This window comes from Cricetulus griseus, chromosome 3, assembly GCF_003668045.3.
Source record: "Cricetulus griseus strain 17A/GY chromosome 3, alternate assembly CriGri-PICRH-1.0, whole genome shotgun sequence".
NCBI lineage: Eukaryota > Metazoa > Chordata > Mammalia > Rodentia > Cricetidae > Cricetulus > Cricetulus griseus.
In genome coordinates this window covers 135,947,414-135,965,881 of record NC_048596.1, presented here as the reverse complement: position 1 = coordinate 135,965,881, position 18,468 = coordinate 135,947,414, and the positions used below count along the sequence as shown (strand labels likewise).

The 18,468-nt window shown below is 38.7% G+C and overlaps 1 long non-coding RNA gene and 1 other non-coding gene across 2 annotated transcripts in view; both read right to left on the bottom strand.

Annotated features, from left to right (window-relative positions):
• The window catches only part of LOC103163195, a 202,762-nt gene that overhangs the window by 110,143 nt on the left and 74,151 nt on the right, over positions 1–18,468 (bottom strand). The window lies entirely within an intron of this gene.
• On the bottom strand, positions 4,144–4,223 carry Mir344 (microRNA mir-344). Its single transcript, NR_105217.1, has one exon. It is a non-coding gene; the product is annotated as a microRNA mir-344 (primary transcript).

Here is an 18,468-nt window from a genome sequence, read left to right as displayed (position 1 = left end):
ATGTGTGTAAGTTAATTTCCCACATTAACGACATTCTTATTCAAGAAACATCTAGGCAAAGCCATTAAATATCCCCACTACTATAGAAATTCAGGAGGAATCCAGTTTTTCCTTCCATCTCTGCTCAATTGACACTACCAAACATAGTGACCCAGTTTGAGTGATACAGCTTTCCTCACACCTGGTTCTCTCAGACCTCACTGTTCCAAATCTCTAGTTCTCCTGAATATGAAATTCAACTGGACCTTCTCTGGTGATGCCCATGTGTATCTAATGACTAGTTTGAAACTGTGCATCATTGACTGATTCTGCTTTCACTACCTGGTATCATTCAGTACTTAAGGTGATTTGTTTGCCAATATTGCTCAATTGTGTTGTTTCCAAAACATTCAGAGTGACCCCCCCTTCTCCTAAGTCACATATCAATCAAATGATCGAGTCAATGAGTGATTATTTTCTGTGTTAAATCTTTTTTGTATTTCTAGCAATTTCCATGTTTGTCCTTGATCTTACTATTCTATGGAATCTGACATTAATTGAGAATAACCCGGTAGCTAATGGAAGCAGAAGCAGACACCCACAACTAAGCACTGAGCTGAGCTAAGCACCAGTTGTAGAGAGGGAGGAGTGATAATGAACGAACGGGGTCATGACCAGGCTGGGGAAACCCACAGAAACAGCTTACCTGAGCAAATAAGAGCACATGGACCCCAGTTATAAAGCTGGGGAACCAGCATTGAACAAAACCAAGCCCTCTGAATGTGGGTGCCAGTTAGACAGGCCTGGGCAGTATATGGGATGTCTGACAGTGGAACCAGTATTTATCCCTAGTGCACAAATGGATTTGGGAGCCCATTCCACACAGAGGAATACTATTTCAGCCCAGATACAGGGATGAGGGCCTATGCCTTCCCCAAAATGATGTGACAGAATTTTATGGTGCCCCATGGAAGGCCTCACCCTCCCTGGGGACTGAATGGGAGTGGGATGTGGGCCATAGGAGAATGTGAGGGAGATGGAACAGGGATTGACATGTAAAGTAATCTTGTTTCTAAATTAAATAACTAAATTTAAAAAATAAAATTCACCAGGAAAAACAAAGTATAATATCTACATGGTGGCTCACTAATTTCCCCATTTTATGTTTCAATGTGGGAACTAAGGGGAATCATTTGATGTTTTTCTAGATCATTTCCTTCTAATACATAATGCCTTTAAAGGATTGGCTGTAGAAGCTATCCTCTTTACTATTGGTCTAATCTGGGCCTACTTCTACTGTTGTCCAACTAGAGATAAATAAGAAGCCAATACCTTCATTTTCCTATCTAATCCAATACACCCACTATGACTGTGGGTCCAATGTCAAAGGCGTAAGCCACAATTCAAAGATATGTGATTCACAAAAAAAGGAAGCACATTTTTCCTCAGCACTTTTCCCTCTAATTCATAATCTGTAAGCAAGCAAATAAACAATGGCTCAATAGCTTACTACATTTACTTAGATTATATTGACACTTGAATGCTCATCTTGTTTATGTCACAGCATCTATGAAATAAAAACAAAAGTACAAATGCTAAATGGTCTCACTTAGCCGTTCACAGTTTATGTGTCAGCATCTGCTTCTGGGGGACCAAAGGATTCAACAGAGGAGTGACTGCCTGTACTGGTTGTGCCTGGCTGTATCAAGGAAAACCAGTGATCTGTTACTCAATACTGGAAATGCGTTGTTTCCATGGACTCCATTCCCAGTCACATACCTCATCCCTGGATAATTCAAGAGAAATCTCCATACAGCCATAGTAGACAAAACTTCACAAATCTAGGGAAGTAGAATTTTCCTACTCAGCCTTACTCCGCCTGGAGTTGGAAACTTACTAGGGGCCTGAACTGTACCATTCATGGAGGTGTAGGTCTCTTCACTCAGATGGGATCAACAAGAATGAAGGATAGTTATACCCACCTCCAATTCTTTCTCCATTATTGTTATTTGGGATATTAACTTGAGTGGAAGTCTTCTAAAATCCTGGAAGCAAGTCCCCAAAAAAGGTTACTTGAGGGAATTTGTTCATTTGGATAAAACCTGAGCACATTTCCTGGGGAGAACAGAAGACTGAGCCACGGATACACCAAATTAACAAGGTTTTCCAGTACTATTTAGGGATGGAATTGTCCCAAAATAAGATTCTGCTGAACTTTGAGATGGATGTTTTAAAAGCACCCTGGGTCCTACCATTTACCCTATCATTACATTTTAGACATCATCAGAGAAGGTGGGGCTAAATGAGAAATTGTACTGACTAGCTCATTTTAAGACCCAAATAAGACATTGTACTGTGTACTTTCATGTCTGTGAGTAACCACAAAGGTAAGAAAACAGATGGCTCAGGGGTTAAGAACACTGCCTGTTGTTTCTAAGGTCCTGAGTTCAATTCCTAGCAACCACATGATGTCTCACACCCATCTGTAAGGAGATCTGATACCCTCTTCTATTTGCATGAGACACTTGACTTTCCTCCTACCTCCAGAACTTCTAGTTTTATATTGTCTCAATCTGCCTGCTTGCTTCATTCTGTTAAATGCATGCAATCTACCTAATGGCATTAAACAACTTTATTTTAAAAATTAATTTCAAATGCTGTGGAGCTGGAATCACAGGCTGTAGTAAACTGCCCAATCTGGATGCTGTAATCCAAGCTGCTATCTTCTGCATGAACAATAAGCACTCTTAACCACTATAGAACTTTAAGTTTCTGTGTTGCTTTTTGTTGTTGTTTTGATTTGTTTTGTTTTGTTTTTTCAGCCAGAACTCTGTCTAAGCCAGTGTACTGGACATTTATCTATAATACATGTCAGTTTCTTCTGTCAAGATCTTAAAGGGACTTCCATGCAGATTAAATAAACAAAAGGACATGCTCATAATTTTGTGTTTTGGCATGCATGTCCCCAAATACTTCCTGAGTTTTCAGATATAGGCAATCCTGTGCTCACAGCATTTCCTTTGTCAAGTAAACTCATGTTAGACAACTGCAGGCAGGAAATGAAACACTTTCCTTCTAGGCTCTAGTGAACATAATTTGTTTTCTAAATGAATATATGAATATGGTGGAGAGGCACCATGGTCAAGGATATTGAAGCAGGAGTCCTGGCTGTGTCAGTATCCCTGTACTCCATCTGAAATCACACACTATTGACGGCCATTTATTGGTAACCTGAGAATTTCCTAAGGAACATATTGTTTACTGTGTTGCTTCCTGATAAGAAGTTAAGTTTTAGCATGTGAGGACCACAGAGAATGTAATAATAACTGCCTTTGGTGTAACAAAAAGCCTTTGTCTTTCTGTGCAGGCAGAATGACTGTGCCTGCAACTGCAACAAAGACAAAGAATCAATTCATGGAAACAGAATGCTAATGAGGAGACACTGGTCAGAAAACCGGGATTCAGTGTGAAAGATTGACAAGGAAATCTGCCGGGTAAATTTCTTTCAGTGGGAGTACACAATACATACTATTCGGACAGCACAGACAGACAATTATTTTTCCGATAATACCATGCCTTAGAAAGAAATAAACACACAGGGAAGAGAGAAAAACTGTAAGAATTCGTAATTGCCAGACTGCAGTAAAAATTGAAATCTTACTGTAGAAACCAGGCTGAAAATTTGAACTTCTGTGTCCCTTGAATGCAGCAGGATGATAATACACAACATTGCCAGTGTTACACGTCTTAGCCCACAGAGGATATTAAGTGACAGGTTCGATAATGCCTGAAATGTTAAAGGTCAAGGCTCTCGGACAGTCTCAGTGGCCATGTGAAAACTGCTTTCGCCATAGCAATCCTTCACTGTGGGTCCCCCACGGAAGTCTAAGGAACAGCACATCTCTGGTCTCTGTCAGAAACTGATTCCAAACTCTCAGAATATTCCTTGCAAATGATGCAGGACTGCAAGGCAGAGGCATGGATGGCAGATTTTAAAGCAGAAGCTTTAAAAGCAGGCTTCAGAAGCAGGCTCACATTTCTTACACAGGAAGCAGGAGCCTGTGACTCAGAGCCGGAGTGCAGGGAATTTCAGCATAAAACAGGCTATGCTGGGTTTTCATTGGCTTTGTCACCTGCACGGTACAGGCTTGTTCTTCTTTTGTTTTCACAGCTTACAGTCAGGCTTTGGCTAGATCAGGTACCAGATGGTACCTGGATTCTAGCCAGGAGCCTGACTGATAAAAACGCTAGCTGCAGAGATTTTTATTACCTATGGCTGCCTCTAATTGGAGGAGTGGTTGCAGTCAAATACAGAGAGGATCAAGAACCAATCAGAAGAGAGATCTCAAACCTAGGCTTGTAAAGCAAAAGCCTGTGGTAACCATGGTGATATTCCCCACAGCAGCTATTTCTCTCTCTCTCTCTCTCTCTCTCTCTCTCTCTCTCTCTCTCTCTCTCTCTCTCTGTCTCTCTCTGTCTCCCTCCCCCCTCTCTCTCTCCCTCCCCTCTTTGTGTTAACAGCAAGAACAAAAAAAGCAAGTGGGAAAGACCAGGCAAAACGTTATTTACCTCATCTCTCCCTCCCGTTAACAACAGACAAGGAAAGACAGTGTATCTAGGTGCTAATCATGTATCTAGAGGCTTACAGCAAATACTGGGTGTCTACAAGAAAGCTTCCATTTTTATCTTCACATTTCTGCTTGTGAAACAGAGCTCCCAAGTGCTTCTTGCTGCTGATTCTTTATGATATGCTTGTGTCATGTTCCCCAAGTGTTAAATTATATTCTTGAATAATAAAACTATGTAACATTTTAGGCTTTTTAATTTAAAATCTTTAATTTAAAATATTTAATTACTAGTTATATTTACATATCCCCCATTCTCCTGCCCTCCCATGTTCCCTCCAACCCCGCCAACCCGTCCCCCAACTGCTCCCCAAGGTTGGTGAGGCCCTCCACTGGGGAACTTCAATGTCCTTCACATCATTTGGGGGAAGGCCCAGGCCGTCTTTCATGTATCTGGGCTGCGATAGTATCCAATCTCAGGGAATGGGCTCCCAAAGTCCATTTGAGAGGACCCAAGAGAAGTTTGCAGTCCCTTGAAGAACAGGAAAGAGGACAGGAACCTATGAACAAAGTGGAAGCAGGGGGCATGGGTGGAGATGAAGGAAGTGGGAAGAGAAGAAGGGGAGGGGGCAGGAGAACAAGAGGACTGAGACAGGGGAGCAATAGAGGAGGGCAAGAAAGGAGATGCCTTGATAGACGATGACACTACAAGTATGGAGAGAGAGGTCTGGCACAGGGGAAATGTTAGGGGATCCACAGGGATCACCCAAACTAAGAATCCAAGCAACAGTGGAGAAAATGCCTTTGATGCCCTTCCCCTATAATGTGATTGGTGTCTAGATAACATTTTAACGGCTATTAGAGGTCCCTACAACAATCTGCTTGGGATCTGGGCTTTTCTGGTGCATGCCTTGAATCCCAGCACTCAGGAGGCAGAGGCAGGTGGATCTCTGTGAGTTCCAGGCCAGCCTAGTCTAGAGAGTGAGTTCCAAGAGAGGCTCCAAAGCAATACAGAGAAACCCTGTCCCAATAAAACAAAATAAAAAATATGCTTGGGTTGTAGAAATAAATATTGCTTTCTTTCAAGCCCTGCTCGAAATATACCAAATTAGCAGAGTATCACACTGTCATAATGATAAAGAAATAATTTAATAGGTATTTGCTTTAGAAGCAAAAATTCGAAGGAACTAGAAGAAACCATTCTGTGTGAGGTAACCCAGTCACAAAAAGACAAACATGGTATATACTCAATCATATATGGATTTTAGACATAGAACAAAGGATTACCAGCCTACAATCCACACTGTAGTGGCCTCAGTGAGGAGACCTCAGTAATCCATGGGGCCTCCTGTAGTACCTCAGTACTTATCCCTATCATAGGTGTGCACTTTGGGAGCCTATTCCACATAGATGGATACTCCCTGAGCCAAGACACAGGGGGTTGGGCCTAGGCCATAGGATATGACAGACTCTGAAGACTCCCTATGGAAGGCCTCACTCTCCCTGGGGAGCAGAAATGGTATGTGATACGTAGGGTTTTACTTGGGCTAGTGGCAGGGGAGGAGAGGAGGGAGAGGGAACTGGAATTTACATGTAAAACAATCTTGTTTCTAATTCAAATAAAAATGGAATAATAAACTTAAATGATAATAAAAAAAGAAATTGTGTATTTAGAAAATTCCAGAACATCCCTATACGAGAGTCTTCTCCAATCACCACCATTACTATTCCATGTGAAATTCATATATGTTTTCTCTACATAACAATCAAGGTCTTACTTGGCACCTATGTGTGCATGGCTATGGGAGCATCTATTGGAAAATGAGCAGTCTTCTGAGTCAATGTCCTTGAGAAAATCTAACTTTTTTTTTTATTCCATCAGCTCATTAAATACACATAGCTACTGAGATAAGGCTTAGGATTCACAAATCCCACCTTTCACTCCACTGGGATTTTGAATGACTAGATATAGTTTAAGAAATGTATATGCAATTACAAATGTCAGGAGTGCTAATGTGCTTAAATACTGGGTTGATGTAAGAGTGCATTAGCATTGGCTAGTTTGAAATAGTGTTTCTTCAAGGAAAGCAATTTGGCAAACAGTCTAATCTAGCTGGCCAGTAAATAGGAGAGATTTTTCTGTCTCTCTCCTGTCCTTGGATTGCATGCTGTTACCAAAGTATGCCTGATTTTTCATATGTATCTTCCAGAAATAAATCACAGTTGCTAGTATTTCCAAGCAAGTATGTTTTCCCTGAGCCATCTACTGGACTCTGCCTATTGTAACTTCAAAAGCAAAAAGTAGCATAATGAATGCAATTCAAAAACCGCGCTGCTTCTCGCTCTGTGGAAATATTTTTTCTTCTCCCCTAGGTATGATGATGTCTTCTGTATTCTACCACTGTCAACATCCTATGTAATTCAGATTGCTGTTTTTCTACTCTTTACAACTGTGTTGTGTTAATGTAAACACTGTAGATATTCTCCTAGGAAAACACCCTGATAGGCTATTTGATACTAAGGTGTCAACCTAAACTTACATACATATGAACAACACCTAATATACACAGCAACAGGTAATTATGTTTACATCTGTGTAAGTAAGAATGGTAGTCACTAAGAAGAGGTAATAAAATTGCAATCAAACAATTGGGGCTAGAGTTAGAAGGAGGAAACCTGAAAAAAAATGTCAGTATAGTGTTCAAATATCACTTTCTCAAATAAAACATAGGAGCATATATTTTTAAGAGGAACTTAAATAAAGTCTTCATCTATTTAGAGAGAGAGATTGCCCCAGCTAGAACTCTTAGGCCAACAAGTAAAAACTTTCATGTAATGTATGGATTAACTGTTGTTGAGTTATTAGTTAAAGAGGTCCAATAGCCCTACACACAAGCATGACAGATAATTTTCAAGCCTATGTTTTAGTCTTCACAGGGGAATAGTAAAACCCTGTTGCCCAGTGCACTTACTTATGTCATCAAAACTAGATAAATTGATCTTTTCCAAAAATAATTTTACCCCTACTAAAATATTCTTGAAGGTTCACTGCATGTTACTGGAGGAGAAAGGAGTCTTAAATGTCACCAGCTACAAACATTGAAACCCTACAATAGAAATCTGCCTACAAGATATGCTGGCATAATAGTGACACAAATATAGAAATAACCAAACACCACCCCTGACTTCAAGCTCTATAATGGAGCAATATTCCTGAAAACAGCTTGGTATTGGCACAAAAATACACAGGTAGACCAATGGAATTGAGTTGAAAACTATGAAATTAATCTACATACCTACAAACATCTAATTTTTTGACAAAGAAGCTAAATATATACAATGGAATAAAGAAAACATCTTCAACAAATGGTGCTGGAATAACTGGATGCTGAATTGTAGAAAACTGCAGATAGGTCCATATCTATGGCCTTGCACAAAACTTAATTTCAAATGGATAAAAGACCTCAACATTAATTCAGCCACCTGAAACTATTAGAAGAGAAAGTAGGAAGTATCTTTAAAAGAATTGATACAGGATACTGCTTCCTGAATATTGTACCTGTAGCACAGACACTGAGATAGAAAATTAATAAATGGGACCTCCTGAAACTGAGAAGCTTCTGTAAAGCAAAGGACAGAGTCAACAAGACAAAATGGCAGCCCAAAGACTGGGAAAAGATATTCACCAACAGCATATGTGACAGAGGGATGATCTCCAAAATATACAAAAAAATCAAGAAACTAGCTTGCAAAATACAAAATCATCCTATTAAAAAGTGGGGTACAGAACTAAATAGAGAATTCTCAATAGAAAAATCTAAAATGGCTGAAAGACATTTAAGAAAGTGCTCAGCATCCTTAGCCATCAAGGAAATGCAAATCAAAACAACTCTGAGATACCATATTAAACCTGTCAGAATGGCTAAAAGCAAAAATATTAATGATAGCTTATGCTGGAGAGGATGTGGAGAAAAGGAACACATTTCCACTGCTGATTGGAATGCCAACTCATAGAGCCATTTTGGAAATCAGTATGGAGATTCCTCAGGAAAATGGGAATCAGTGTACCACAAGATCCAGCAATTTCTCTTTTAGGCATATACCCAAAAGTAGCACATTCATACAACAAGGATATCTATGCAACTATGTTCATAGCAGCATTATTTGTAACAACCAGAACCTGGAAGCAACCTAGATGCCCCTCAACTGAATAAAGGATAGAGATAATGTTGTACATTTACACAATGGAATACTATTGAGCAGAAAAAAAGAAATGGAAGCTTGAAATTCACAAGCAATTGGATGGAACTAGAAGAAACCATTCTGAGTGAGGTAACCCGACACACACAAAAACAAACAAACAAACAAACAAACAAACTAACAAACATGGTATGCACTCACTCATATATGGATTTTACACATAGAGCAAAGTATTACGAGCCTACTTCCACACTGCCAGAGATGCTAGGAAACAAACAGGACTCTAAGAGAGACATATATGTACTCCTGTGGAAGGGGAAAGGGACAAGATCTCCTGAGCAAATTGGGAATATGGGCGAAGTGAGAGGGAGCTAGGAGAATAAGAAGGAGAGAAGAGGAGGGGTGAGAAGGATATAAGGGAGCAGCAAGATTGTGTAGGGCGAAGAATAGAGGAAAGCAAAATAAGAAATACCATAAGTGAGGGAGCAATCATAGGTTTAAAGAGAAATCAGGCACTAGGGAAATGTCCAGATATACAAGGATGACACACATTCTAAACAACAGTGGAGAGGCTACCTTAAATGCCCTGCCATGATAATGAGATTGAAAACTAACTTATATGCCATCCTAGAGCCTTCATCCATCAGCTGATGGAAGTAGAAGCAGACACCCACATCTAAACACTGAACTGAACTGGAATCCAGTTGCAGAGGAGGAGTGATGAGCAAAAGGGAAAAGACCAGGCTGGTGTAACCCACAGAAACAGCTGACCTGAACAAGGGGGAGCTCTTGATCCCCAGACTGATATCTGGGAAACCAGCATGGAACTGATCCAGACCCCATGAATACGGGTGTCAGTGAGGTGGCCTCAGAAATCTATGGGCCTCTTGTAGTAGATCAATACTTACATGTAGCATAGGAATGTTTTGGGGGGCCAATTCCAAATAGAGGGGTTCTCCCTCATCCTAGACATATGGGGGGAGGGACTAGGCCCCATCCCAAAGCATATGATAGACTCTGAAGACCCTCCCATGGAAGCCCTCACCTTCCCGGGAGAGCAGAAATGGTATGATATAGGTAGGGTGTTAGTGGAAGGGGGAGGAGGGTAGGTAGAAGGAACTGGGATTGATATGTAAATGAATCTTGTTTCTAATTTAAATTAAATAATTGAGATAATACAGGCTATAAATCAGAGGAAAATGGGTACAACTATACAAAAGTCTATTCAGTTGGGGAAATTAATTAGAGCTTAAATTTTTAATTAAAAATGTATACCCTCCATTCAGATTTATGTTCCTCACATTGAATATGCTATAATATATAATAAACTGGCAATGACTTCTATTGGTAATCAAAACTACCATTACTATATGAGTGTTTTTCTTATGTTTAGTGGTTAGAGGACTTAGTCATCTTTGGTCAGTTAGGTGGAAATATTAAGCAGACCTAGCAGAAATCTACAGAAGTAAAATAATTTGTGAGTAATTGGTCTAGGTATCAAGAAAATAGAGGCATGATACAAAATTTTCTGCAAGGGAATTTTTTTCTCCTTCTGAGGGGTACATGTCCATACTTAAGCAGAAAGAATGCACAGCCAGGAGTGTTCTACTCCAAAGGGGTCCTGAGATTTACTTGGGTTAGAGCCTGACCTCCAATGCTTATGCCAATAATGAGCTGCATAGATTCTAGGTAGAAAAATTACCTGAATATATTTTTATTTCATTTAATGATGAACATAGAGGAATCCGAATTTCTGACAAGTGTCTTCTTTACAATTTTCTGTAGTGAGATTTTTTCTTATGTATCCATTTGAGAGTAAATACAAAATACTATTTTTACATTTCTCCCAGATTTCTATGACTGCCCAAGTCCTAGTGAGTGGCAGCAAGAGGACTGTGTGGTGTGAAAAGGCTTTCTAAGATGTTAAAGAATAATGTCTGTGATCATATTTAGCTTGTAATTGTGCTTTGACTTAATGTCTAACTTACAGTTTTTGTAACTGATTACTATTCAATAAAAAACATTTGAAAGTTTAAAAGAGAGGATGAAGAAATAGTTTCAGAGCCAGATTGAATGAAGGACACCAAGAAAATAAGGCCCAATGTGATGGCTCTTCTTGGATGTCAAACTGACTACATCTGGAATGAACTATAAATTCAAAAATGGGGAGCACACCTGTGAGAGATTTTCTGCTTGGTTTGAAGAGGGTGGATTCACTTCTAGTCCAGACCTCTCAGTTAAGAAATCACACTGTTGTTGATCTGGTTCTCAAGACAGGAAGAAACTGTGCCTTGGGTCTGAATATTGAGGTAGGAATATGCAGGCTTTTAATCAAGATCTTACAGTGGTAAGACATATGCCTTTAATGCAAATCTTGAAATCTTGAGGCCAGAAGACACCCCTTTAGTCTGGGACACATCTTCTGCCTGATGTCTATACAGAAATAAAAATAAGGGATGTTCTGCTCTTTGCATGCTTCCCTTGCCTTGACAGCATATCCAGTCCTTCGCTTGCATTGGAGCGAACTTCTTTGGGATTCCTACATTGAAGAACTAGGGAACTATTAGATTGCTGAAATTTGTGTTCACAGGTGGCCATTGTTTGAGTAGTTGGACTGCAGCCTAGAAGTCATTATAATTACCTTATATAGGTATATGGGAATGGGTGTGTCTGTGGAGGGTGTATGAGTGGTGGAGACAGAGAGAGAGAGAGAGAGAGAGAGAGAGAGAGGGAGAGAGAGAGAGAGAGAGAGAGAGAGATTAATTCCAAATGGTATGTGACTCTAAAAAAATTCTGACTAATAAACCCAATAAATCAAAATGCGCAGAGCCCATATGAACTCAGAAAGAGAAACAACATGCACAGGTTTTGCACAGGACTGCAGAACATCTTCCATGTTTATATTAAGGCTTCTAGCTTAGTGTTCCTATGGATTGTCTCATTATGCAAATGAATGAGTCTTTGGGCTCTTTTCAAACTTTTGGTTTGTTTTATTGTCCAGCTTTGTTGTGGCAGGCATTGTATTAATTTTATTTTGGTTTATCTTTAAATAAGTGAATGAATTAATGAAAATATAACCACTAGTGTATAAGATAGCAAGCAACTGCATTGTCACTTATACCTGAAGGCTGAGTGAAAATCAGTTTTCTCCAATGGATTGACACTGGGAATATCAATCACTTCATGACAGGCCTCATATTCAGGAGATGTTGAACAACATATAATGGACTCCAGAGTCTCCATTTGTTCTTTTATTTAGTTATAATTTGGCATAGTTGTTTGTTTTTGTTTTGTTTTTTTGTTTTAATTTAGATATGTTTCTTTATTTTGATGGCTTTCTTTGTTGTATTAGGTTTTTTTGATTTTTTTGGAGAAAAACTTAGAGTTTGGAGGGAAGGTTGTAGGACAGGAGGACAGGAAGAATATGATCAAGTTATATTTAAATGTGGAAAACATACAGAAAATAAATTTGGGCATGGTTTTAGAAGACAAAAATGATGTGCATTGGTTTATTTATACTATGCTTTAATTATGCAAATATTTGTATATTTTTAAAAATGACCTCATTCATAGACTTTTTCAGTTTTATTTCATTGATAAGCACATTAACAAACTTATTTGCTTTAAAATAAAATATTTTAATAAAAAAACAAGTTGATAATTACTTAATTAAGTAAATGTAACCTTGAAATTTGAAGGTAATAATTTGGACTGTGTTTCCATGACTTACTGGCTTTGAGCTGTATATATATTTTCATGTAAGAGTGGTAGCCTTAAAGATATGAGTCACCAGGTGTCATCCCAAAATGAATTATGATTTGTAGGGGTTCAATATGGTCATTATACACAAAATATAATGCATATACAAATAAAATGCTGAATAATACTAAATATTATATAATGAAAAGAAGAGTCAATTTAAAGTGTTTGCCAATGTTCCAGGATTTTTATTTCCTGTCTATAGACACAGTGAAACCTACTGCCTCTGCTTGACTCCTACCTTATCTTAATATGAACTCAAGCCATACCTGTCCTTCCATTATGGAGTATATGCTCACAGTTTTTTCCCCAGCATTGAGAAGTCATTTGTGGTACTCACAGTGAGCTTATAAATGCTTACACTTCGTTCAATCCATCTGTATTATAAATAGGACCTACTATTCAAACCTTGAACCCTCGATGACATTGTTGTATGGTGAAGGTAGATGTCAGTAGGCAGTTCATGTTGAAATATCGCAGCATAGTGAAAAATAAACTTGGATAATTGCCCACAGAAGACAGAGACTTAACCTGTATTGCTTTAACACTGTTCCTTCTGAGAAAATCTTGTCAGTCTTTAAACACTCCCCACATATGAGTAGCACAGAAAATGGCTTTCTGTCTTCTTGGTTTTGATTTGTTTTTTTTTTTTTTTCGAACTCAGACCCAATGCAAATCTTGCATGCTTTGTTTGCTGATATGCCAGGAACACATTTTACTCTTATGTTCTCCAGATTGTATTCACATTTTACAGATTTGCTGGTTTTAATATGCTACTTCTACAAAGATATTCCATGCTTTATAAATATACTGTCAAATGAAAAGTCCCAGCAAAGACAGTAAATCTCTGCTGGTTTAGACAGTTCAAATGACCAAATCACTACCCATTACTTTTCTCATACTTGGTTCCCACAGACATACCTGTCCCAGCTCTATTGTTCTCCACACTGTGACATCCATGGGTATCATTCCTGGAAATGCACAAGGATCTATTATGGCTTGTATGAAACAGTTAATTAGGGAGACACTGCCTTTGCACTACCTCACTTTCTATAGCAGTTGTCTCTAGGTGAGTAGCAGTTTCTCTGCTTCAGCAGCTTTCTGACTGGTCATTTATTCCCCAATATTTCACAGTCCAAAGATACAGCCTATGAGAGATATTTTTATTTGTTGGAATAATGGTTTTCTGTATATCCAGGGTTGGAATATCATAGATTATAATTGTCTTTATAATTATCTCTGGAATCTGACCAAAATTAAGATTGATATCAACACAAATCTCACTTATTTTCCTTTCTTTCTGTCAATTTGGAGTTAAGGGATATCTTTGGTTTGTTTCTAGGAACTCTGTTCCTTAATCATATATGACTCTTTCCATGGAATTCAGGTTTTGCGATAGCAAGGTTTGCTCTTTATTATTAGTCCAATCAGGGTCTCCTAATTTTTTTCAAACTAGAAATAAAAATAAACAAAAAGCAAAATAAGCAAAGCCAACAACTTCATTTCTTCTATTTTATCCAATTCACCCATTATGTGAGATGCCAATACCAAAGCTTTCAGCCTACTGTCCTCTTCTGAGGAAATTCCCAACTTAGACCAGCAGTCTTCCACACAGCTGCAGGCTTACCCAGAAACAAATCTTTTATTACACATGCCAGGAGACCTGTTGCCTCTAGAGCTAATCAATGGTACTTCTTCCCTGATGTGTGACTCTTGGGGAAAATGAAAACACCAACACATAAATAAGAACTGCCATAGCACACCACAAAAAATCACAAACATTTTGTGATTTACTCTATAGACACCACTTACCACATTGAGTTCACATTATTGAAATGCCTCATGGCCCTATGTACTATCCAGACCCCTGGCACTCTATGTCTCCATCACAGCATAGAGAAAAAAAGAACATGTAAAGTTTTTCTTTTGCACACTCCAGTCCCTCATGTGTTGTGGCTTCACATTCTTGTCCCATTCCAACATCAAGGGCAGCATCTATTCTTTAAACAAACTATTCCTCAGCTGTGTTATTACCTCTCAACAACTCCAAGTGCTGCTAAAATTCTTTCCTTTGTTGAGAGATGTAAACAATGGGTAAAATGGGTGATAGGCTACTTACTAGAGTGTGGGTCCTGAAACAAAATGCTGTGCCACAACGTCCTTTCCCTGAAAGGATGATGCCTTCCACAAAGATGCAAATATGGAGTCTTTTTCCACTGGCTCCCCTGGTGTGTGTGTGTGTGTGTGTGTGTGTGTGTGTGTGTGTGTGTGTGTGTGTGTGTGTGTGTGTGTGTGTGTGTGTTATGTCTCTCTGAACTCATGTTAATTTAGAGCTGATTTCCATATTATTAGTGGGAGGGAAAGGATGGACACTAGTTAAATGTTTTGACTCTCTTTGCTCTTCAATGTGGGCACAGAATCAGTCAACAAGCCAAGGTGAGATGATGTTTCACAAGCTGCCACAGCTATACTCTCCAAAATGTCCACTATGTGGCTTAGAATAAACTTCTGTATAAAGTCATTTATGTGAATCCCAAGGCAATAATTTCATGCCTCAGCTATATCCAACATGAAAGGTTGGCCTTTCTAAAGAGATACTCATTTAGTGCCCATTATATTCCTTCTCTGCTACTAAAATGAGCAAGCTGGAGTTCTTTGAAAAGACAGGTACTCCCACTTACAACTTCACACATTTATTTGGCACTGAGTCAGGACCAACCAACACAAAATAGTTCAGGCATATCTGTTGTCCATTCAAATGTCATCAGTAAGATTTCACACACATGTATGACCTGCATTTGGGTCATTACTATTTACTTATGACTGTCAGTTTTCAAAATTAATTGTCTATTAATATCCACACTCCCTATTATACTTTACTGTCCAACCATGAGGCCAAGGGTGCAAGGTTTACTTAAGTAGCAACTATACAGAATGAAGTTCTCAAGATAGTGTACTATCCACAAAAGAGTACATAGAGTCTAGATTCATAGTTAAACCCTATATCTAACTGGGAGGAAGAGGTGATAGAAGGGTCATCAGTATAGAGGGATCCATGGAATGATATGTACATATTTGCAAGGATACTCTTTGTCATTAACATAACGGTACTTTTTCTCATGTGTAATGGTTCCAGATATGCAGGTAAGTGTAGAGGTATGCTTTAGGATGTTGTCTAAGTTGGAAAAGTAGTGTAAGGAGCAGGAGAGTAGTGAAACTAGATATGATACATTGTTCATAATCAACGGAAGCAAGAATAGAAAAAAAAAATCATCCAAGGTGGTCAGTCTGATTAAAGATTCAAAGCTCAGAAACTCCTCTAGTTCCCCTGTCATTCCAGGACTGAGTGGATGTACCAACACCTAATCTCTCTTTCTCTTTCTTTCCGGGAAAAGCTCTAAAAATGCTTCCTGTATCCAATTCTTGTAACCTTAGAAAATCTTTGCCTTGCTTATGTAAGTGTCACCATTCCAAAATCATTCTGAAGTAAGTGTTCTTTTTGACTCGTGTACTCATCAACTTCATTTTTAAAATAAAAATGAAACAAATACTACAAAACATGAAATAATAATTTGTACCGCTTAAATTCTTTTTTTTTTTTTTGGTTTTTTAAGACAAGGTTTCTCCGTGGCTTTGGAGGCTGTCCTGGAACTAGCTCTTGTAGGTCAGACTGGTCTCAAATTCAGAGAGATCTGCCTGCCTCTGCTTCCTGAGTGCCACCACCACCCAGATTAAATTCTTATATAATTATTCATATATATTAGTATGAATAATACTTTCAGAATATAAGTTGTTCATAAATAAAATAAAATGAACTTTTTGGCAATTTATATCCAACTTGGTGAGATGATTTACTGTATCCTTTTTCATTTTGTTTTAATTTTTAATTAATTTATTTAATTTAGAATCAACCTTATTTTACATATCAATCCTAGTTCCTTCTCCCTCCCATCCTCCCATGACTCCTACCAACCCCTTCCCTGATCCCATACCCCTTCAATTCCCTAGTGAGGATGATGCCTTCATCAAAGTCACATCATTTGGGGCAGGGCCTAGCCCTTCCCCCATGTGTCTAGGCTGAGAGAGTATCCACTATGGGGCTAGGAATAAATACTGGTTCCACCACAAGAGGCCCCATAGACTGCCCAGGCCTCCTAAATATCACCCACGCTCAGAGGCCCTGGTTCTGTCCTATGCTGGTTCCCCAACTCTCTGGCTGGGATCCATGAGCTCCCACTTGCTTGAGTCAGCAGTTTCTTTGCGTTTTCCCAGCATGGCCTTGACCCCTTTGCTCATTATTTCTCCCTCTCTACAGCTGGATTCTAGGGATATGTCTCAGTGCTTAACTGTGGGTATCTGCTTCTGCTTCCATCAGTACTGTAACCTTATCCAACATTTTCTACCCTGTCATCTTCTTGCAGTCCATATGGTGTATTGATGCAGTATTTCCCCAGAAAATTAGAGGTTGATTTATGGAAAATATACCATTCCCACTTACAAAAATATAAATTTGTAAATATGGAATAAAATAATTTTGTCTTACTATTTACTGCTTTAAAATTATGAAGGCCTATCATATGGCAGGGTATGATGAAACGTGAATTAGAAATATTTTATCTCATTTACCAACATATATTTGGTACCTGGTGATTAAAACTACTATAGTTATTATCAGGCTTAATCTAGTCACTATTAGAATAGTGCTAAAACTCTTGAGAATTTCCAGGTCTCTGCATCCTCCAACTTCTTCAAAGTGACCCATCAGAAACCCACATCTTTGGACTGGTCCACAGTACTTAGCTTCTAGCAGAAATCAGATCCAACTTTTTGTGGGAGCCAACAAGTGACTCAGTTCTATCTGAAGTCTATTCTGACTTATAAGACATCAAAGTTCAAGCTTGTTTGTTTCTATCTCCTTGAGAGCTATGAGAAAGTTCTGATTAATCCCATGGGATAGAGTATATTATCTCCCTAATGTAGGCAAACAGATAGATAATTCAGCTGCTTGCTGCTAGTAGGAACCACATGATAGATAGTGAACCTTGCTGCTTCTAGATTCAAGGACAGTACAGGGAGCTGGTTAATTGACTATGCTGCTCTTTGTTGTGCTTTGCCTCTAGTCTGTATATAAGCAGGGTCTAAATTAAATTCAAGGCTGTATAATATGCTGAAAGGCATGAACAGGGCAGTCCTCCTGAATCTATCCTGTGTTTCTGTCTTTCTTTATCTGCCATTACTCAGTCCTCACGCCCCTATTCAGTAACCCAGCTGACTCATTGGAGCAGGCTCTGACAATTTTGAGTTGCTCAAGTGTACTTCCTCATGTCTACAAACGTAAGTAAGCAACTCCCATTTAGATATTTCCTATCCAAAGATACTATAGAATAAAATCTTTGAATAACTCTATGCACAGTAATAAAGGGAATCTTGCTCCCCTCTCTGTTTCCTGCTTATCTGTATCTATTACTCTCATTTTCACCTCTGTGTCTTTCTCCATAGCCACATACACTAAACTTTCATCAGCTTTTACTATCAGTGCCTCATGCTGTGAGGCACATAACCTTCTTGCTTTGTATGTCTATTTGATGCAATATGTGCCTTGGTGAGCTGTCTGTATATCAGTTCACCATCAGTTCACATCCTAAATTCTTTCCTACTTTGATGATCCTCATAAGAGGAAACCTGGATCAAATAAAAGTGTGAAGGAGAAAGAAATATGCCAGATAATATGTAATATATACAATTAAAAAGTGTTTTGATTAAATTAACCTCCAACCATGGCATTGAATTTTCCTGGATGTTGGTTTGTTTTCTCCTTAACATCTATCCAATTATAAATGTCTATTCATCCATGTACGTATATATTACATACTTATAGCTGGTTACTAAAAAGGTGAAAGAGGATTCCAAATTGATGTGTGTATGTATGTCTCTGTGTGTGAGTGCATGTGTGTTTGTGTGCATG